Genomic DNA, 23,693 nt, shown 5'->3' with positions numbered 1-23,693 from the left:
GTTTAAGGCAGCCATGCAAACAGGCATACATACATACATACATACATACATATATTGGTTACTAAAATTTTTCGACCCAAACTGATGAAAAAGGTTGTCTTATCTCTGAATACCCTTTATGTAAAATTTCAAATATTTATACCAGAAATTGCCTGAGTAATTTGGAAGAGACCATAGAGGTCAATTTTCTTTTTAAACTTTGATCCCTATTATGCCCCCTCTTAAATTGATTGTTTTGGGCTCAAATCAAGTTATTAAGTTTGATACATGTCTAAGGAACCTATATCTAAAATTTCAAGTGCGTAGACCCAAAATTGTCGGAGGAGGTCAAATCGTTGAACGTTGACATACTAATCGCCAAATTTCTGGCCAGAAACCGATCGCATCGATTTCCCCTAATCTCAGTACCCTGTATATCAAATTTCGAGTTTGTAGACGAAAAATTTACAGAGTTCTTGCTTAGGGAAATGTGCACAGATACACACAAACACACAGACACACACACAGACGCGTTCACTTTTATAGATATACTAGCATTTCAGACCGGCGTTGCCCGTGTTTTTGAAGGTGTGTTTTGAGCAAAAAAAAAAAAAAAAGAAATGAAAAAGCGGCCGTTTTTTCACATTGACCACTATTATTACCCCTTAACATCTATTGTTTGGGACTGAAATCAAGTTATTATGTTATATCAATGCCCAAGGAATATATATATCTTAAACTTCAAGTGTTTAGACCAAAAATTGTCGGAGGAGTTTGGTAGAGGTCTCAAAGGTCAAATGGTAAAACTTTGCCCCTCCCCCTTAACAGCCAAATTTCTGGCAAAACACCAGCCAGAAATATTTTCCCAAATCTCAGCATTTTCTATTTCAAATTCCGTGTCTGTAGACTTCAAATTGATAGAGTTATTGTGTAGGGAAATGTACACACACAGACACGTTAACGTTTATAGATATACTAACATTTAAGCCCGGAGATGCCCGGGTGTTTAGAGGTGTATGTTGAGCAAAAAAATAAAAATAATAAGAAGCGGTAATTTCTTTTAACATTGCCCCCCTATTATGACCACTCTACATTTATTGTTTTGGGCTCAAATCGAGCTGTTACGTTAGACCCCTCTCCAAGGAACCTATATATAACATTTCAAGTGTTTAGACACAGAATTGTCGGAGGAGTTTGGTAGAGTTCTCAAAGGTCCAATCGTTGAACTTTGACCACTTAACAGCTATCATTCTAGCCGGATACAAAGTACAAATATTTTCCCAAATCTCAGTACCCTATATATCAAATTTCGAGTTTGTAGACTTAAAATTGACAGAGTTATTGCGTAGCGAAATATAGACACAAGGCACACAGACGCACAGACACACAGACACACAGAAACACAGACATGTTCACTTTTATAAATTAAACAACAATATATACGTACTAGCATAGGTGCCCGGCGTTGCCCGGGTGTTTGGAGGTGTATGCTGAGCAAAAAAAACAAACAAAAACAAACAAACAAAAACAACAGTCAATTTTTTAAACTTTGACCCGTATTACGCCCCCTTTACATTTATTGTTTTGGGCTCAAATCAATTTATAAAGTTAGATCCTTGTCCAAGGAACTTATAACTAAAATCTCAAGTGTTTAGACCCAAAATTGTCGGAGGCGTTTTGTAGAGTTCTCAAATGTCAAATCGTTGAACTTTGACCAATTAACACACACATTTTTGGCCGAAAACCAATCACATAGATTTTCCTTAATCTCAGTACCCTGTATATAAAATTTCGAGTCTGTAGACTTAAAATTGACAGAATTATTGCATAGGGAAATGTGCACAGACACACACACAGGCATACAGATACAGACGCAGACATGTTCACTTTTATATATATATATATATATATATATATATATATATATATATATATATATATATATATATATATTTCGATGTGTGTGTATGTGTGTAGTCTGATTATAATATAATAGTAAAAAAGGCCAATCCACTTCTTTTTTTTTAACTCAACAAGTAAAACGCTGTATATTTACCGCAAATAGAATGGTTTGATTGTAACAAACAGCATTGTGCACTTTATACCATTTCCAACGCAAACGTTTGTGGCCCACTTTTTCACTCATATATTTGTAGCTTCTATGAAATTGACGAACCCATCTCCCCAAATAAGCATATTATCATCTTCTTCGTAAACATTCACGCGACACAGCTGAATTTTGTATCGGTTCAAATTGTATTCATGTAGGGAGTCAACTCTGCTTCTGATTAATACTCATAGCACGTGTGTTTCGCCCCACGCTACCAGTACTTGCAAGAGTTCATGAATGCAAGAATCCACTCATAATAATGAAATTTGCAATACACTATGATCGATTCGTGCGTAATAAAAGAGAGCCCCAATTATATTTAGAACGCCACTCACATGTAAGTTTACATTGAATGTTTAATATTATTGGACGAATGCTTCCTGAAAATTTAGATATAACAATTAGATAAATACATTAATGATATAATAGATTTTTTTATATAAATATTTTTATATTCATTTTTTTACATAAAAAAAGTTTCTGGATAACTGTTTGAAGCATATGTTATGTTCATTTACCCTTGCGACGTAAACACAAGCAACGACCGATGTTTTTTTTTTTTTATAATAGAACCTGAAACGGTAAATCATATACACAACAAAAGCTGTAATTCATATGCGTATATATATACATATATATATATATATATATATATATATATATATATATATATATATATATATATATATATATATACATACACACATATATATATATACACATCAGATTTATCTACTATGAAATTTACTTTATTCATATTTTTATAACTAAAACATAATTATCGACGTATACTTACGCAGATAGATATGAAAAGTGTTTATTATAGTTTGTGCCTATTACCATTCTATGGAGGCCAGGCGGGAACACAGCCCCCAGAATTTTTATACCATCCCTATTTAAGTTAGAACATACTTATCAAAGTATTATTATGTACATCTATATCAAAAACACTTGTCATTTTTTATTTTTTATTTCTTTTTATTGCCATACTTTGTGGACCAGGCGCGTACGCAGACCCCACAAGTTTAATGAATCATCATTATGCCAGATCAAACATGCAAATTTCTGTGTCTCGACACATCTTCTATCATTATATGTGATCAGTTTTCTATACTAGTCAACCACATAGGAACATATTCGTGACCAGACACACCCACAGAAATTAAGCTTTATATATATATATATATATATATATATATATATATATATATAAAAATTTTAAGTTTTGATATCCATATTACACATTTTTTCTATGTGTTCCAAAAGAAAATACAACTTTGTTATATATAGATCGTGGAATTGTATTCATGTGCACACTATCTTGCTAATATCCATATTCTTTTAAACATATATTTTAAATAATTCCAATAAGTTTTACAACTTCAATGTAGGATGATTTTCTTCATTAAACTATAACGTGTAATTATATTCATCCGGGTATTCTACATGATTTTTATTTGCCTCATTCTCTCTCTCTCTCTCTCTCTCTCTCTCTATATATATATATATATATATATATATATATATATATATATATATATATATATGTATATATATATATATATATATATATGCGTATATATATATTCGCTCCAAAATTTGCCTACGAAACTCCTATGTCAATTTTCAGTCTAGAGACATATGACTTAATATATAGGTTTATTATAGCCCATCAAAAACTGTATATTTGCTTCTCATCCAGAGAGTGAAAAATGTGAAAATTAAAAAAAAATGGGATTTGACAGATGTAGATCGGACGACAGCAATAGGGAATAGGCATGCGTAACGTAATAGGCGTTGTTATTTTAATTTGTAACCCCGAAGATTACGTGTCTTCATAGCTCAGACATTTACTTGCAATGAAAAAAGTAAATCGTAAGCTCGTTTTGGCTTCGAATCTCGATAATGGCGTACGAGACATTTTTTTAAATCTTTTTAAATCATTACTGTATATTGATTCCAATATATAATAATTTATTCAAAATTCGTACTAATCAAAATATCATATTTAAGAGTATTTTACGACCGAGCTATGCTGAGCGGTCTATCAGTATATATATATATATATATATATATATATATATATATATATATATATATATATATGTATATAGTTATATGTGAGAGGAAGTGGGGGGACAAAGAAGGATCACGAAAAGCACAAGGACAGGCAAATAAATATTAAAAGGGGGACAGAGGGGAAGAGCGTGAGAAAGGTATGGGAATTTGAGAGAAATTTAAATTGCTAAGTTAGAAAAAAAGCCTCTGATACGTATATACGTATGTGTTCATTATTGCGAACACACAGAAATGCCCATGATACGGTGTCATGTGTAAAAAAAATATATTTCTTTCATTAGGCTTTGCTTTCCGATTATTACCATTTAGCGACAATGTTTGTCATCGGTGATACAATTGTTGAATGCATTTTATTTAAAGGTTTTATTGGGATGTTTTGGTAAATGAACAATACACACTACGACTTGAATATTTCTTTAAAGGTTGCCACAATTTCTATCCTATTTATCAACCATAAACCATTTTGAAATAAAGAGTCCAATGAATGGAATGTATAAAATATAACACTCCTTTTGTACTAGAATTCATAGTTAAATACATCCCGGTTAATTTAGTTTCATAAAACCAACATATCCATTTACATTAATTAATTCTACAAAGATTGTCGGGATTAAATAATCCTATTTTTTAATCATCATCATCATCATCACCATCATCATCATCATCATCATCATCATCATCATCATCATCATCATCCTCATCACTGCCGCCGCCACCACCACCATTACCTTCATCGTAATCATCATCACCACCACCCACCATCGTCATCATCATCATCACCAGCATTATTATTATTATTAATATTATTATAATTATTATTATTATTATTATTAATATTATTGGCTTACAAGGAGCTTTCACACAGGTCATCAAAGATATATTCGTGAAAACATCCTGAGGTGTACCCTGAAAGCTAAGTGACAAGTGATATCCCCAAATTAACAGTCCTTACTACCTCTTTCATTAACATTTTCAAAAAAAAAATACTTTATTACAACGGCCTCTTACCATTGATTGTTCGATGGCAGCGGCCATTAGTCTCCCCTGGAATTATAGTGTCACTAAGCCTCCCCAAAGTCCCAGTTCTCTTCACACTTGTTCAACGGAAATCTGGTCAACTCTCCCTTCTGGGTTTTTCCATCATCCATGACACTTCTTCTATATTTTTGGAAGTGATTGGGGTTCGAGAAATTTGAGTTAATAGCGAGGTAAAGAAAACTTGTAGATATGCAGCTTCAATGTGGTTGATTCAATTTAACGCTTCTTCATGTTCCGCCTCTGCAACCGTTTTTTTTTCTGGCCCGTGCATGTGGCTATTGTGTATTTGTCTAAGGAATCAAGTGTTATTATTATTATTAGTAGTAATAGTAGTAGCAGTAGTATTAGTATTATAAGTAGTAGTAGTAGTGTTGTTGTTGTTCTTGTTATTAATATCATCATCATCATCGCTATAACATATGAATATTGCAGCATTTTGTTATTGATTGAAGTATTTACTTTATTATTAACCGAGTAAAGTGTGACGGTATATATATATATATATATATATATATATATATATATATATATATATATATATATATATACACATATATATATATATGTATATATATATAGATAGATAGATAGATAGATAGATACGTGGATAGATATATTCGAGAATGCTGTAATTTGTGTGCTTTGAATATAATAACTTGGGAACAAATGGGAACCTATAATCGTTCTGGCAGAAATCCGTAATTTCGTTCTATTCATTAAATATATGTTGAATTTGCGTTTCTACCGCCCGACTCTGTTTAATTTATGGGTTAATTCTACATTTTCTTACAGTCATTAATACCATATTGATCTCCGTTTATTTTTCTTCAAATTTGAAGATGTTTTCTAGATTTTTGCAGTTAGGGAATGCGTGTTTCAATCGTCCGACACTTTTTAAAAGGAAACATCTGACAATGTCGCTTTTATTATCATACAAGCTTTAGTAATTTGTTATTTCGTCAACAATGGAAATATTTTCAAGTTTCCAACACTTATGGGCAGATAACTTCACGACTTTTTGAGTATCTTGTGTGACGCAAAAGCTGAGGGAGTAAACACCGATAAAAGATCCGGTTTATGAGGCTTTGAAGGGCGATTAGTGAAGCACTACAAAACTTTCCGGCAACTCTTGCAGCTGCACTGAACGTATTGGCTTGGTTTGTCGTCGGAATTTTTCTGTAACTCAGAAAGGATAAGCATAATAATTGAGCAAACCTAGGTATTTTTATTACATGTCAATATTTGCATTTGGAGAGCCAATTCCAGCTTCGAATCCTGTCACCACAGCAGATACTGCAGTGCATCAGGCTAGTTGCAGTATCTCCTTGTCTTGTTAGACAAATGTTTTCCATCATCTATATATCTATAAAAGTGAACGTGTCTGTGTGGGTGCGTGTGACTTTGAGTCTGTGTACATTTCCTACTTCAATAATTCTGTCAATTTTTAGTCTACAGACTCGTAATTTGATATACAAGCTACTGAGATTAGGGGAAATCGATGTGATCGGGTTTCGGTCAGAAATTTCGCTGTTAAGGGGTAAAAGTTTATTTGACCTTTGAGAACTCTACCAAACGCCTCCGACAATTTTGAGTCAAAACACTTGAAATTACAGATATAGTTTCCTTGGACATGGATCTAACTTAATAACTTGATTTTAGCCGAAAACAATAAACATTAAGGGGCATAATAGGGGTTACTGTTTTTTTTTTTGCTCAGCATACACATCCAAACACCCGGGCAACGCCGGACACCCATTGCTAGTATGGCCATATGTTTATTGAAAAAGTTTTGAAAAATCCTTACCATCAATTGTCAGTTGCATTCAATATCATATGTTACCATGCAACACAGGAACATATCAATTACTCGATACCGAAAATATACCTATACAAAATTATATATATATATATATATATAGTGAGAGAGAGAGAGACAGAGACAGAGAAAGAGAGAGATTGATATAGATATGTACGTGCGTGTTCTTCCGTGTATAAACTTACGCGTGCATATGTAGGTGAAACTACATACACGCATATCATAAAGGATTACTAAAATGCAAGCAAAAGATTGTTGCGTTACTGTTAAACTGATCTATTCTAAGCCTTTGAGGGTCAATTCTCCGAGGCATAACTTTCTCCAACAGAAAGATTTATTGTGTTGGGATTCAAACTGATGTGACCTCAACGGTATGTCAACGGTTCTTCCTAGTAAATTTGGTCGACAAATGTTCGTCATTATTATGGTCTGATTTTCGGAAGCATATTTTAACTCCATTCAAGGAAATTAGTCACTAGACATTTTTATATATGTACTTATGTATATACAGGGTGACCCCAATAAAACGGGTCCCAACTCTAATTTGGGCCCCGTTTCTTAGTGTTTTGTCCGAATGAAATTAAAGTTGGGTCATAACTAGTTTATTATATTAAAAAACATCACATCAAAACACAAGGGTCTTTTTCGTCCGTTCTACAGCATATGTTCTGGATGGCCTTTATGTAAGCACATTAATGTATATATATATCATGTATATATATATATATATATATATATATATATACATATATTTGTATATATATATATATGTGTGTATATATAGTCCTGCACGTTTACATATTTACATATATGCGTATTTATATAGGCAACTATAAACTTATAAACAATTATTATTAAATATCACCAAAAAATAAACACATTTCACTGTTTTAAAATGTTTAAAAATATTCTGGGATGTCATATAAGCGACACACTCTAATAGCAATATTAGATGAAAATATTTCACTTTTACATTAGTTTTGCTTACTAGTTATAGAATAAGTAATGAAACAAACTTTCCGGAATAGAAGTTTATTTTTGTTATCATAATTAATAAATTTTAGATATTTCTAGAATCAGAATATTTTCTGAATTTTAGAGAAATTTGAATATTAATTTTTGATATTAATAAGTTATTATATATATATATATATATATATATATATATATATATATGCATATATATGTGTATGTATATATAAATAAACACTAGATATGTTATAATTTATACATATATACATATATATATATTAAGCATAATAATAAAATATTAGTATTATATACACAAACATATATAGGACTAATATAATATTAAATATATATATGTATATATATATATATATATATATATATATATATATATATATATATATACGTGCATGTGGCTGTGTGTGTGGGTGCGTGGCTGTGTATTCTGTTCATTATATAAAAATAATGGGTTACATATGTGAAAAATATTTAGTCGTATTCCAATTAAAAAAAAAACGCTAAAAAAGAATCGATATTCAAATATCAGTCAAAATTACATTAGTTTCATAAGATTTTGGTGTGGTAACATTCGGGAAAAAAGTGGGGTATATGTTTGTGAATGCGATTAGTAGGGGTTGTGTGGGGGAGGTTTGGGAAGTAGAGATTAGAGAGGGGAGATATGTACGATTACGTGTTGTTAAGCTATCTAAGTGGAGGGATGATCTTATTCCTTTTACTGTGTGGTTATTTAAGGGCATACTATATATATATATATATATATATATATATATATATATATATATATATATATATATATATATATATAATAAATTCCACAGCCAAACAACGTCGCAGCCCACAAGAGCCATGACAGTCAAAGAACCGGAAGTCCAAGACTAGAGTTTCGCCCTCATTTGGGCTCATCAGTTAGACACATCCGAACTAGGATTCGAAACCCGAGCCTCTTGCATGCAAGGCAAGCACTCTACCAACTGAGCAAACGCCCTGCACACAAGAATTTCTATCAACTAACAGAGACCAAGCAAACCGCGCCGAAATCCGACTGTGAAAATATTTATTTATATAATCACATATATACCTATATATATATATATATATACATATATATATACATATATATATATGTATATATATACATACATATATATACATACATACATATATATACATATATATATATATATATATACATATACATATTCTCTAGACATAACTATTTCTATTTGTATATATATATATATATATATATATATATATATATATATATATATATATATATAACGTTTTAATTGAAATTCCACTGTAGCCGTCTACTATCAGGGGTATAAATTGCAGGGATATTATGAAAGGAAGTGGATAGCAAAGATGTTATTCACATTAAATTTGAACTTCTGCATGCCAGTAAAGTTGGAAAAGCAGAATCCATGAAGGGAGTTCAAAAGTCTTGCAGTTCTTGGGGAGAAACAATTGGAGTAGAAGGCTTTCTCACACCTAGGGATACCTAGTGCATAAGGGGTGGGATTTAGCTACTTGTTGAGTTTGTCGGGGGTATTTACGTCGAGGTGGTACAAGTGGTTGTAATTAATCAGAACATTCATTATTAAATTACTTGTTGAACAGGCAGATGGATGCAACATTTCCTCGATGGACAGAAGCTGAATCATAGATGACAGTTCAAGACCTATCATGTTGGCGATGTTCTTTCGCATCCATATATATATATTTAAACAGACATTGTTAAAGACAACAGGAAGATTTTGTTTTGTAATACCTTTATTAATTTTTCATTTTTCTTCTTTTGTATATGAGTGAAAATATAAATCTATGGTCCATGCAGTTTTTATTTTCACAGTGTCCGCGATTTTTAACTGTCTAATTCAAGAATTTGTGCGAGAGACTCGTTGGGAATTATGGGTTGACTTATTTAAATATTAGTTGACTTGCGAGCGAAGTTGCGTTGACGGTCAGTGGGTCTCCTTGCTACATTAGGTGGGTTAATATTATGGGGAACGGGAGAGAATTCCAGTTCTTGGGTCATTGGCAGAAACAATTTGGATATCAGAGAATTTATCCAAGGCATTTAAGTGTTTGATATTATTTTCGAATGCGAGCTAATTAAGAGTAGGTTTTTGCGTTTTTATATACATAACGTTAAGGATTTTTTGCTTCTTAACATTTGTTTCGTAGTGAACATGAATAACTTAGACGTATTTAGAAAAAAAAAATATAATACGCATAATTGAAAAATGTATTATAAAAAACGAAGTTTTCTGTTGTCTTAAACAATGTTCAAATGAGAAAATGCTGCTTTAATATATATATATATATATATTATTATTATTATTATTATTATTATTATTATTATTATTATTATTACATTTTCACCCCAAACATTGCCACTTTGGTGTAGGGGGCTACTATCAGGGGCAGCAACTTCTGGGGCACTATGTTGGGATTTGGGCAGCAAGATGTCGGTTCACGTTGCACTTGAACTTCTGCATGTCAGTACAGTTAGGGAAGCAGGAACCTGGAATGGAATTCCTGAGCCTAGCGGTTCTAGGGAAGAAACTACTGGGGTAGAAATATATTTTACGTCTAGGGATCTCTACTGTGTGGCGGTTGGATTTAGCTGCCCGCTGGGTTTGTCGAGGGTGTCTACCTCGTAGGGGCACAAGTCTCTGCAGTTCGCCAGAGCATTCACCATTAATATATATATATATATATATATATATATATATATATATATATATATATATATATATATAAAGAACTCCTCACGTGTTTGACAGAATATTGAGACTCCTGTATGGTAGCCTGCGCGTGAAATTTTGGAAGAAGGAGGTGCGATATCTCGACCAGCACTTCGCCTTTATCAGCATTATTAAATGCCAGTGGCAACTGAAGTGTATGTTCAGAGGAAGACTTAAAGGAAACGCAGAGATAAGCGGAGAGTACATACAACGCCTAGAATTACTAAATAGTCACCCATCTCGTACTAAGCAGACTCAACTTTGGTTACCTTCGTTGACTTTACAATATCCGATGTGTAAACGAGAATATGCTGTATATATATATATATATATATATATATATATATATATATATATATATATATATATATTTATATATATATATATATATATTCAGAGGATATATACGCGGTTCAAATATTTTCTCTAGTTTATCGCAAAATCTAACAAAAAAAAACATTTCTCAAGACTCGTCCATACTTCTATGCATTTCGAAGGTTGAAATATGACATAATGATTATAATTTTTTCAGGACAAGTGAGGTAAATGTGACGCAGATAGAACCAGAACAGGAATTCCAATTGGTGACACAGAGAGATATGTGTTCAAGCTGATTATTATTTTTTTTGAAAAGATAGACAAGCAATAATTCTTTATAATTAACTTGAAAACGACCACGTTGAAGATAGGTGGGCAGAAGGAATACGGTTTAAAATTCCGCGAGCGCATAGTTCTATAAAATTTAATTGTTCTTTGGATTGTTGTTTACGTTTGATAGAGCTAGAGAGCAGAGTAAATCATTGAGAATGGTTCTATGTACATGTGCTGTAATATGTGTTTTATGTGGTACAATAGGTTAACGACTATTCCATAAATTGCCACAAAAAATTGATCAGAGATAGTTAATCTCGCGACGTAAGAAAATGGTTGCAAGGATAAGAAAAATGACACCAACTACTAAGTTCTGAAACCGATATTCAACACTGTAAGGTAAGGGAGTTTTGTGTCGCAAATTTCCAGATGTGGCAGTAGTATACAATTTCAGGATGTATTTGGCTCATGAGATAGATTCTGGGGCGATATTCTTACTAATATATACCTGCAACTATATAAAGATTTATAAAAATGCATACGTTCATATATATATATATATATATATATATATATATATATATATATATATATATAATCATTATAGTACGGATACACGTATTTTTTTTACGGACCAGGATTGTCCCATTCATTGATTTTCACGGCTCACGCATCTGTTCTGTTTTCGGACAGTTTGATCATAAAGGCCTCATACAGGGCAAGTATTATTTGTAATTTTTCTCCAATAAGTATAAACCACGAGTTTATTAATCCCTAAGGTAATCCTCCGTGTGCTTAATAGTTCATTTATCACTCTAATTAACCAAGGGTTTACAAATCAATAGAGGAAAGAATGGAGGAGGGTTACTGTTAATATTGTTGCAAGTGCTCTAACCCAGCTATCCAATACAATGCCTAGTTGTAAAACTATTATGTCAATGGTTTTGCAATACTTTAAGCATATATATTCTTTTTTGGATGCATATACAAATAAATATATATGCAAGCCATGCAGTTATATATTCTGAAACATGATAAAGTACCTGACGAAATATTATACATCTAACAAAAAGCATATATACGCGCATATATATGTGTTCATCTATGAATTAATATACATATATGTGTGTGTGTGTGTCTGTGTGTGTGTGTGTGTCTGTGTGTGTGAGAGCGTGGTTATGTATATGGGCATGTGTCTATTTATATGTTTATAAACAAACAGTAAAATTAAAACTTTGGTTATATGCGTGCATACATAAACGGACATAATCTATACATATTCATCTATATAACAATATATATGTATATATAGATATATATATATATGTGTGTGTGTGTGTGTGTGTGTGTGTGTGCGTGTTTGTGTGTAAACGGTTTGCAAACAACCGCTTGCTACATATAAGATTTCATCCGTATACAATAGAAAAATATTAACGAGTTGTGCAAGCTAATGTACGTACAGTTATGTAAAATATGTTTATCTAGAATATACGTCTATCACTTTTTTGAATAATTCATATTAAAATGAAGAAAGGTTTAAATATTCTGTGAGGGGCAAAATAATAATTATTATCATAGACTTAAGAGCATTTTGTTGTCGACGGACCGTTCATCTTCCAAGTACACAGTTACCAGATGCAACATTACAGACTTTCATGCACACACCAACCCACACACACACACACACACACTATATATATATATATATATATATATATATATATATATATATATATATATATATATATATATATATAGACACACGTATATATTAATGTATATATGTAGACAGGTGTTGATAATTCAGTTATTGCATAAGTCACGCATACGTATATTGAAGCATACATACAAAATATATACGCTTACGTCTACTTTTATAGTTATATGTAAATGCCGCTGTATCATGAGGCATGGGTACACAGATACACATTCATTAACTTTCCTACTTCCTATGCACAAACAAACACACACACACACACACACACACATATATATATATATATATATATGTATATATATGTGGGTGTGTATGTATTTATATGTGCGTGTCGTGTGTGTGAACGCATTTGTATTAACATATAAACACAGCTAAAAATATTATTCATTATATAAGTAGTATATTGTATATAAATACCTTGAATATATATATATATATATATATATATATATATATATATATATATATGAACATACACATATATATTACAGGTCGAAGAATGTATATGCACGCACACACGCACGCACGCACACGCACATATATGATAGAGAGGCGAGAATGATAGATAGAGAATCATATATATATATATATATATATATATATATATATATATATATATACATATATATATATCCATATAGTGTATTGTTATGTGGCTTATATTTCTTACCAATTTATGAGTGTAATGCTTAATTATTTCATTAGAATATTCAAAATCGTTTAAATTTATTAAATAGAACATTGTTGAATTCGATTATTACACATAAAACAATGCCAAGAAATTATCATATACGTAATATTCTCAATATTTTTCAGGAACATTATCAGCAACATTCAAAAGTCTTACCTTTGTTGGGTAATGGTATTGGCATTAAGGGTATTCCACTTCTTAGTGTGCAGTATTTGTCCCGTTTTCGATTGTTTTCTTTTTTTATATCAATGCTTATTAATATCGGTCATTTGTATTATTTTATTCCTTCTGTTTATTTTTTATATGTATCCTCGTTATTTTTACTTTCCTTTATTTTATCTTTAATACTCTCCCCCCCTTTTTTTGTTTATTAAAGTCAGACGTGGTAGAAAATTCCTTATATTTCACAGAAACATCCAAACGTGGTTAAAATCCCGAAATTAGAAAATATATTTTGATTGTTATACGTTGTGAGTCTCTTGTTAATTCAGATTGTTCACTGAGAAACACAGACACAATGCAATTGCGAGTTTAAATTTTGTGTCTACAATAAACACAACAAAATACAAAGTACTTTCCGGCGAATCTTAAAAGCGCCAATATTATTATCAGTGAACACGCATATCTTTCTCACACTGTTAAAATGTATATTCCTGAGTTTGATGCGCTTAATAATTAATGGTCATGTGACAGTGTAAATTCATTTAAGATAAATAGTGAATTTTACAATTGTGTTTATATAAATACACTATGTTGAAATCGCCAGCTTGCATTAATTATATATATATATATCATTATATTTTTAAATATATAATATTCCAAGGAAAGCAACATTTATGCGCACGCAGAAAATAAATGATATATCAATTGTCATAATATATTATTTACAGAAAATCAGAGAGTTACTGTTATTTTTCTGCTGTTTTAATGAAGTCTATGTGAAAGCACGCATATTTTATATTATTTTCTTCCCTTGTAAAATAGTTTTCATTCCTTACATAAGTTCCATTCACACTCTTAGAACAAACGCGAGACAAAAATTTATTAAATATATATATATATATATATATATATATATATATATATATATATATATATATATATATATTTGTAACTATTTATGTATGCGTTTTGTATTTGTATTACTTGTAGTGTCGAAGTTAAGGGTAAGGTGACCAGGTGTAGCTGTGTGGGGTTCGAAAATGAGTTGATCCCTATATTCGTCTTAAAGCGACATCTACTGATCCGTTTATACAAAAAGTACCGGATTGAAATAAATATAGGAAAATAACAAAAGTCTAAATTCTGAATACTTATTCAATGTTTCAATGTTTGGCAAAAGTCTTCAAACATACTTATCCTACATATGACATTCTACGAATACATCTTATACACATATTAGCACATGCGCATGCATATCTTTGCAGAAATCTCTCTCTATACATATATAAATAGATACATACATACACATAGATGCTGATTTTACTATTTTCCGGTTGCCAGTATGTAAAACCTTATTTTTTTTTTGTTTGTATATTTTTCTTTTATCCTTCTAATATTTATGCCCGTTAGTTTCTTATTATTCTTCTTAGTTTCTTGTAAATAAAAAAAAATGTAAACAAAGAATCGGATGTTAAAATTCCATCTCGAGTTGGTTTGATTTTTATGTTTCTTTCCTTTTCTCCGCTTTTTTCTAGCTATCTCTTGTTTCTGCTCTTTTCCCCTCTCCGTGCGAAAACTAGTTATCGATTCTATCTCTTAAGTTCTACCGCGGAGGAGGTGGTCTGCTGGAGCCGGTAGGACAGCTGATTCCAAGCTGTAACTCCGCGTTCCGGTCAACAGCAGCAACAGCAGCAGCGTCAGCAGAACCCAGCCAGCCAGTCTTAGTAGTAGAGGCGACAACGACGGCGACGACGACGACGAAAGCAGTGCTCGCATAAAACGCATCATGATCATTAGGAATATAACAGGTCCAGTGGAGGTCTTCTACATCACTCTCATCAGTATGGACACAACGAGTTTTTTGTTCTTAGCATAAAAATACAATTCCCAACCTTTAATTTCAGAATGTTTTCTTCTTAGCGTTGGTATAATCAATGAATTTCAAATATTAAGTTTGTATAGTCCAGACTCACTGAAAGTAGCAACATTATCCGGGAATCGCAATATCCACACTTGTATAAATTCGCGGATTATTTAATTTTGAAAGGTCAGAATAAATATCCTGAAGTCAATGAGGAACTTTTATATTCTTAAAATTAAATCCGTTTTCTGATGCGACGGTGCTGACTGCTGATATCCCCGTCGAAGTAACGGGTACAACTTGTTGTTTTTTTTTGTTTTGTTTTGTGTGTGTGTGTGTGTGTGTGTGTGTGTGTGTGTGTGTGTGTGTGTGTGTTTGCATAAATGGTATAGTACACAATATAAAACAATTGAATGAAATATAATAAAAGTGTAGACGGTTAATACTGTTCTCCAAAACAAAAATATGATAAAGGTAATATGTTAAAGTTTACGCGAATAATTTTAATGTTATCTCCTAACACAACTTTGATCTACCGGTAATCGGTAAGGGACCAAGTTGTCATATTTTGTTGTATGTGTATAACAGCAAGGTTATCGGGTTTAGTCGAGTTTAATTTTCATTCAATCAGAAATTCATAAGCACACATTGTTTTTGTTGCTTTTTTATATATGGTTATTATTTTGTGTTGATTTAATATAAAACTATTTGCATTCTTTTCATCTAATATTCGTTTTAATATTTATTTTTAAGTTAAAAACTTAAATCGCTATTTGAATTTGACGATCATACTATTAAAATAAATGTGCACATTTTGTTTTCTTCAAATTTGTTCATTTATTTTTATTTGTATAAAAAGTGAGAAGGAATATTAACCTTTGCAAGGACGTACATTACAATTAAATTTTTGAAAGCAACTATACTAAACAATTTAACACTTGTTGTTATGTGGGCCTTTGTTAAATTGTAATTGATTAATCACACGTATATATATATATATATATATATATATATATATATGTATATATATATATATATATATATATATATATATATATATATATATATATATTTATCTTGATAATTTGTTATATTTTCTGGGAAGAAATTAATACGAATGACCACAAATCTGTACACATTATGTTTACTTTCGTTTTTTTTTTAATTTTTTTTTTTAAGTATTCCGTGTCTCCGAGAAAGTGCGACGAATGAGACGAATATTTCCACGGAGGTATTCCTTGAGATTTACACTTGTTTGAGCTGCGGTTGTAGTAGACTTTATAGTAGTTTCAGAGATTGCAGAGGTAGCGCGTCTTTATACTTATTCTTCACTGTCTTCATCGTCTTCGTAAGATCAAGCTTGAGTTGTTGTGGTCGTCGTCGCCGTCGTAATAGAAGGAGTTCTAAAGGTATGCTTGTTGCAGATGAAGTGGCATCCTGATTGGTGAATTCCAATTACACGTGTGTTCCGTCTTATACTTTATATCGTTCTCCCTTTCCCTGCGTCTTTGGTTAGGTGTAGGTGTGTTTTATCTGTGTGTCCGTATCCGTATGTTCAATTTTTGTCCGACGGGATCACATCGTATTCTGCAATGTAGTTGCAATATTATGGAAACTATGCAAAAAGATAATTTAACTTTTGCTTTGTAAGTAAACAACTCTGACAAAAATATGAGTAAAAAAAAATAAGCCAGGTGATTAGAATTGGTGTTCTCTTAAAGTTCTCAATAAAGAAAATGTACACAAAGTAATTATAATTCCTTCCAGGAAAAATTAGTCGTTTATCTGGCAATAAGTCTATTTTAAACGTACCTGTATGTTAGGTGACAGGAAAAGAAAAACCAACACACTATTACAAATAATCAATAGTTATATATATATATATATATATATATATATATATATATATATATATATATATATATATATATATATATATATATACATTTAAAGCTGAATGTATTTGTGTGTGTCTGGTCACGAATAGGTTCCTATATGGTTGACTATTATATACAACTGATGACATACAGTGATAGAAGATGTATCGAGACACAGGAATGGGTATGTTTGATCTGGCATAATGATAATTAATTAAAATTGTGAGGTCTGCGTACGAGCCTGGTCCACAGAGTATGGAAACAAAAAAAGAAAAAAAAAGAAAATGTTTACAAGTGTTTTTGCTTTAGATGTACATAATAATACATTTATAGGTATGTTTTAACTTAAATAGAGAATGGAAATAGGCAAACGCTTTAATACAGACTTTTCATATCTATACTTTGATAATTATGTTTCAGTTTGAAGAAATATGGTGTAATAAAAGTATGGGGTGTTCGTTCGCGCCTGCCCTCCAAAGAATAGAAATATGTCACAGAAGAGAAGGTTTTTTTAATATAGATACACAGACTATTCTGATAAGTGGTTCAGTGTGAACAGGTATGGTATAATAAATAATGGCGCTTATCTATTTTATTTTTACTTTCATCATATATATATATATATATATATATATATATATATATATATATATATATATATATATATAATGGTTGGTTTTTCATTGAGAATTATGTTTGGATCATTGTAATAATGTTTTTAAGTCATTGAACTTGTTTTTACGCGCGTTTCACACGTCCTGTGAAGCGTCCTCGTCAGAAATTATTTTCAAATGTGTTGGCGATGTAAAAATGGCAATTTTCGTAATTCATTTGAAGTGTTTCCAAGGGGTGGAGGCTTGTAAGTGTTTATTATTCATTGGCATGTTCAATTTTTATTACTCTTTTTTTGGACTTGTCGGGGCCGCTGACCTGACTGTAGTCACTCTCTCTTTCTGCTAGTGTTTTTTTCTTTTCCTTTAGGGTGGGGTAGGGTGTGTGTGTGTGTGTGTGTATTTGTGTTTGTGTGTGTGTGCGCGTGTGTGCGTGTGTGCGTGTGTGTGCGCGTGTGTGTGCGGGTGTGTGCGTGTGTGTGTTTGCTTTTATTGGTTTGAGAATGTGTATACTTTTTTATAGGATTATGAAGTTATTTGCTTCCTAGGAAGGTGACTGTGATCCGAGGTCGTTACTAATGTGTATGTGTGAGGAGGGGGACCAGCTCTTCTGAAATAAGGGTAGGGGTGCTTTCATTCTATTTTGATATTTATTTTTTGGATTCTTGGATTTTAGTATTGTGATTTTCGTTTTAGTCTTTTCGGGTATTCCTTATATTATATTTTTTTAGAAAGAGGGGTGTATTTAAAATATGTATTTAAAATATGTATAGGGGATTTTTTAATGTTTCTATTTATTTGTCTCCCCATGTGGGTATGGCAAGACCCAGGATCGGTTCCTAGTTTGGGGAAGATATTGTTCCCCAGAGGGGAGGGCAATTGTAGGGGGTATAGGTATGGGAGGGGGATGGTAGAAGGGATGATAGTTGTTTCAGTCATGAGGGGGTTCTCCTCCACTGACTGAGGAGGGAGCGAGCTGTTGGAACAGATATTATACTATGGTTCTTGGTGTTTCCTAGTGGTGTTGGTTTCGAGGTTAAGTAGGGCTGGTATTGTTCAGTGTGTTGTATTAGAGATAGGGGTGTTATGTCTGTGTGTGGTTGTATGCGCGCACGTGTGTGTGTTTTAATGTGTCGGTTCTGATTTATGTGTGGGTTTGTATATGTGTATGTGTATGGATGTGCATGCAAGTTTACCTTGCATTTCATGTTTTTGTGTGATGGTATTAGCTTCTGTTCAGTTCAGGAGTGAATCTGGTGATGAAGTTTTTTTCCTGTGTAAGTAAATAAAAATAATTATCTGTTTGGAAGATTGGCATTATTTTGAAGCTGTTTCCACCGCATGTGTGTACGTGTTTTGAAACATAGAGGTGTATGTTATCTGCAATTTTGATGTTGCTCTTATGTAAGGTCACTCTATTGCTGAAATTTTTAGTGCCGCCTCTGTAGGATTTGTTGCATGTTGTGCACCTTAGTGCATATACTACATTTCTGGAGGTGCAATTTAGATCCTTTTTTATTTTGAATGTTTGTGCTGGGTTTTTAAATGTGTATGTGTTACCTTCTATTATTAATGTCACATACTCCACATAGCGGTTTGTTGCATTTTGTAACCCCTTTTGTAGTATGTAGAAATCTGTAAAAGTCTAAGTACGCTAGAGACGGTAAAAAAAACGACCGTGTTGCCAAAACAATAATGTAACTTAAACAGAAAGATACGGTAAAAAAAAATAAAACGTATATATATATATATATATATATATATATATATATATATGTATGTGTGTGGGTGTATGTGTGTGGCTGTGGGCGTGGTGGTGTGTGTGTTTATGTGTTAAACTTAAATATATATTTGTCTTTATATATAATATATATGTAATATATATATATATATATATATTAAGTTATGTGATTGATAATTTAAAATTTAAAAAACAAATTATAATTAAATTAAAACCAGTTTCACAAGAAGGAACAACAACAAAATCAATTATCTGTACGAACGTGTCGGAAAACCGTGTTTTTATTGTGGTAGACATCAAGTTACGGAAAATATTTATTACATATAGTTTTTTAATAAACAAGGTCCCCTCATCAGCAAATTTTAAAGGGTTTTTTATTAAATCTAAAAGACACCATAAATAAACCTTGCATTAAAAGTAATGCAGATGTATCTTTTAGTTTTTCGCCTTTTGAAATCAGGAACTATGGTTAAAATACTCATATGTGATGTTTGCTATAGCTTTTCACCTTATTGATTATTATTATTATTATTAATGCTAGGGCTATTTAATTATCATCTCTTAATTTTCGCAACAACTTGAGGATAGCTTTAAGGTATTTTTATTTAAGATTTTGTTGGTTGTAAGGGGTTGGTTGCGGGAAAGTGTTTTTCTATAAGATCTAGATATGGGGCCGTATACCAAATTATAGTAATTTTTGTTATATTTTTAATTTTATTATAGTTGTTGGTATTTTGTTGCTTATATTTGATATCCATATTTTTGTATCCATTATTTTGTAGGGCTGTTTCGTAGATATTGGTTGACCTGTTAAATGTATTTTCATCGCTTGAGTTATTACCGAGTCTACTTACGATCGAGTTAGGAATCTGTTTTATAATTGAAAGTGGGTGATTGGACTTAGGGTTTTCGTAAATTGGAGTAGAGTTATCTTTTAATGATGGTTCATATGTGTTTTTATATGTTATTATTTATTATTTTATATATTTAAAAAAGGAAAATATCTGCCTTAAACCACTAACAGTTCTAAAACAGATCCTTTGGTCGATAAAATGCATGCCCATTGGCTGATAGGAAGGGGCGCGATCGATACTAGAAAGCTGATTGGCTAACTAAAATCCTCAAGAAAAGAGGACCATATAAAAACGAGAAACAACAACAGGATTCGCGCATAAGCCTGACGAATCCTAGAGTGGATGAAACGCCGAATATTTAGTGTAGCTTAATCGCCATATATATTTTATAAATAACTAACTAGCTCTGCCTGTTACAGAGAGAGAGGGAGAGAGAGAGAGAGGTGAGTGAACGTGTAGTGTAGACACGTTTACAAGAACCGAAGGTCAGCTGACCAGATTACGTATGAGTGACGTGGTTGGCAGATCTGTGAGATTTGATTTGGGCTTTGAAGAAGAATGGACGGTTTTTCCGTTGTCTCCTCCTCTTAACTGGGGAGGGGGAGACGAACGCTGACGTGTGTAGAAGAAGAACCCCCACACAGGCAGATTTCACTTCCACCTTCTGCAGGACCTCTGGGGAAAGTGAAATAAAATCTATAAAACCATTTCATCGTCTTGGAGTGATAAATCTTCGTCAAACAGGTATCAAGTCTCCCTCCAGGATGAGAAATTTCCAGATGGTCAAACATCGAAGAAGCAGAGGTAGGTTCTGAAAATACATGTAACACACACGATTCCCTTTATGATAATCAAACACACAACCATTTATATTAGAGGCAATCATACGCACACGGAATCCTTTTTTATGTTATACACCAAACGTAAATGGTGCCTTCAATGATAACCAATATATAACATGCCTACGTATTGAGCACTTTAAAGTAAATACTTAAAGTTTACACATGAATCTATACTTTAGTATATTAATTTTATGTGAGTAAATGAAGTAGTTATATATATGTATATATATATATATATATATATATATATATATATATATATGTATAAACAGACAACCAGTATTTTCAGACGGCATATTTAGATGAAATACCGAAGACAAACGCATTACATTAGAAATGAGAGGGAAAAGCACGAGAACATGGAGTATGTGAAACGTATTATTATGGAACAGTAAAGTAACGAAAGTGATGAATATTTGGTATTACGGCTTATCACCGTTTTCTGTATCCAGTATAGTACTTCAACCCCTTTGGCTTATTCATGTTGCCTCATCATTTTTTTTTATTCTCTTAACTCATTATATCTTAAATCACGCATCCTTAGTGTTTGGTTTTGTTATCTTCTAGTGGATTTTTCTTTTGTTTTTGTTCCTTGCCCTAAAGTCAGCAAACCAGTCTGGAAGTAGCGAGAAGAAGAACGAGAAAAGAGAAATATAATGGAGAAAGGGAAAGGGAAAAGGAAAAAGAAAATAAAAAAGAAAGGTGTTTCTTTTTTGTTTGTTTGTTATTTTGCAGTACAGCATTATTTTTGCAAAGAGTAAAAAAATAATTCATCAATGCAAGGTGCATTTTATCTCAAAATCCTCAGAATTCTGATGTTGTAATACCACGATGAATATGATAACGAAGATGAGCACTATGTACAATGTAGAATTAGAAATTCTGATAGAATACTCAACCAATAACTGCAAATTAAAGGTCTTTTACAAAAAGAATTCATGGGAAATAAAAAAAATCACATTGAAAAAATATATATGCATAGAATAAGTCTAGTAAATGTATAAATACTATAACACCTAGATGACGAAAATCTAGCAAAACATTAGAATTAACACTCTTCAGACAACCTGGCATAAGGCTTAACTAGATAAGGCGAATACATACAACTACTAAGTATTTGAAAAGTATAAACCTTATCTCTGCTGCCACATGAACATTTAAAGAGCCACACACGTTTAAGGCGAATTAAAATGCATCAGTAACGGTAATCATTATTACTATACGGTTTAATTGTTTCCTCATAGTTGCTGCTTAGAAGCCACGTGTTTGAAATGTAAAAATATCAGTGTTAAACACAGATAATGAAGACATTGACGTTTTCGGCATTATATATCAGCACGTTATACAATGATATATGTGAATAAGCCAATTTGATTTTATGTATGAGTGTTCCTGATTGGGAAACACCGAAAAAGTTAACGCAAATAAAAATGGGTTTTTGATGAATTTAAAAAAAATATATTCACTAAATTTGCTGCAGTTTATGTGGAATAAAATTTACTTAGGCATCTTATTATATGGAGGCATAAATCATATTGGAGGTTGTGTTCATATTCAACATTGTGAAAAACATATATTACAAAAATTCTGCGGAAAATGTTATGGATACTAAATTGAAGACTAATAATATTTTACGATTTATTTTATATATTTTTTTTAAATTTAAACTCATCCAGCGAATTTATATAGAAATAAATAGAATTAAATAGAAATAAATGGAATCAAATATACCTTACGTTTAAACTTATACTGAGCAGTTTTTTTTTCATAATTGATTTTTGTTAGATTAGACTTGACTACTCTCCACAAAAACATACAGACATATACGCATACCTGTATGTATATAAGTAACCCTTTATTAATTACTGTTAAAGAACACATTGATTATGCAATATTTACTTTTATACATTCATGCATGGTGCATTGTGTTAATCCGTGGTATGAAAGCACAAACATCCTTTTTAGAGAAGGTGAGTCGGTGTGA

General features: G+C 31.7%; 1 protein-coding gene across 5 annotated transcripts in view; it reads right to left on the bottom strand.

The window, feature by feature from the left end:
- LOC145293851 (uncharacterized) overlaps positions 1-23,693 on the bottom strand; it is a 3,143,230-nt gene that overhangs the window by 488,864 nt on the left and 2,630,673 nt on the right. Inside the window, exon 1 of one of the 5 annotated variants that reach the window (XM_080140860.1) lies at positions 13,918-14,052. The exons of the other annotated variants lie outside the window; for them this stretch is intronic. The gene's annotated coding sequence lies outside the window, so the exon portion shown is untranslated. Of the gene's footprint in view, positions 1-13,917; positions 14,053-23,693 lie in introns of those variants that run through there. 5 annotated transcript variants of the gene reach the window in all.

This window comes from Euprymna scolopes, chromosome 1, assembly GCF_053919585.1.
Source record: "Euprymna scolopes isolate OS-2025 chromosome 1, ASM5391958v1, whole genome shotgun sequence".
Lineage (NCBI taxonomy): Eukaryota > Metazoa > Mollusca > Cephalopoda > Sepiida > Sepiolidae > Euprymna > Euprymna scolopes.
The sequence above is the reverse complement of the archived record's forward strand: the minus strand, read 5'-3'. Positions and strand labels throughout refer to the sequence as shown.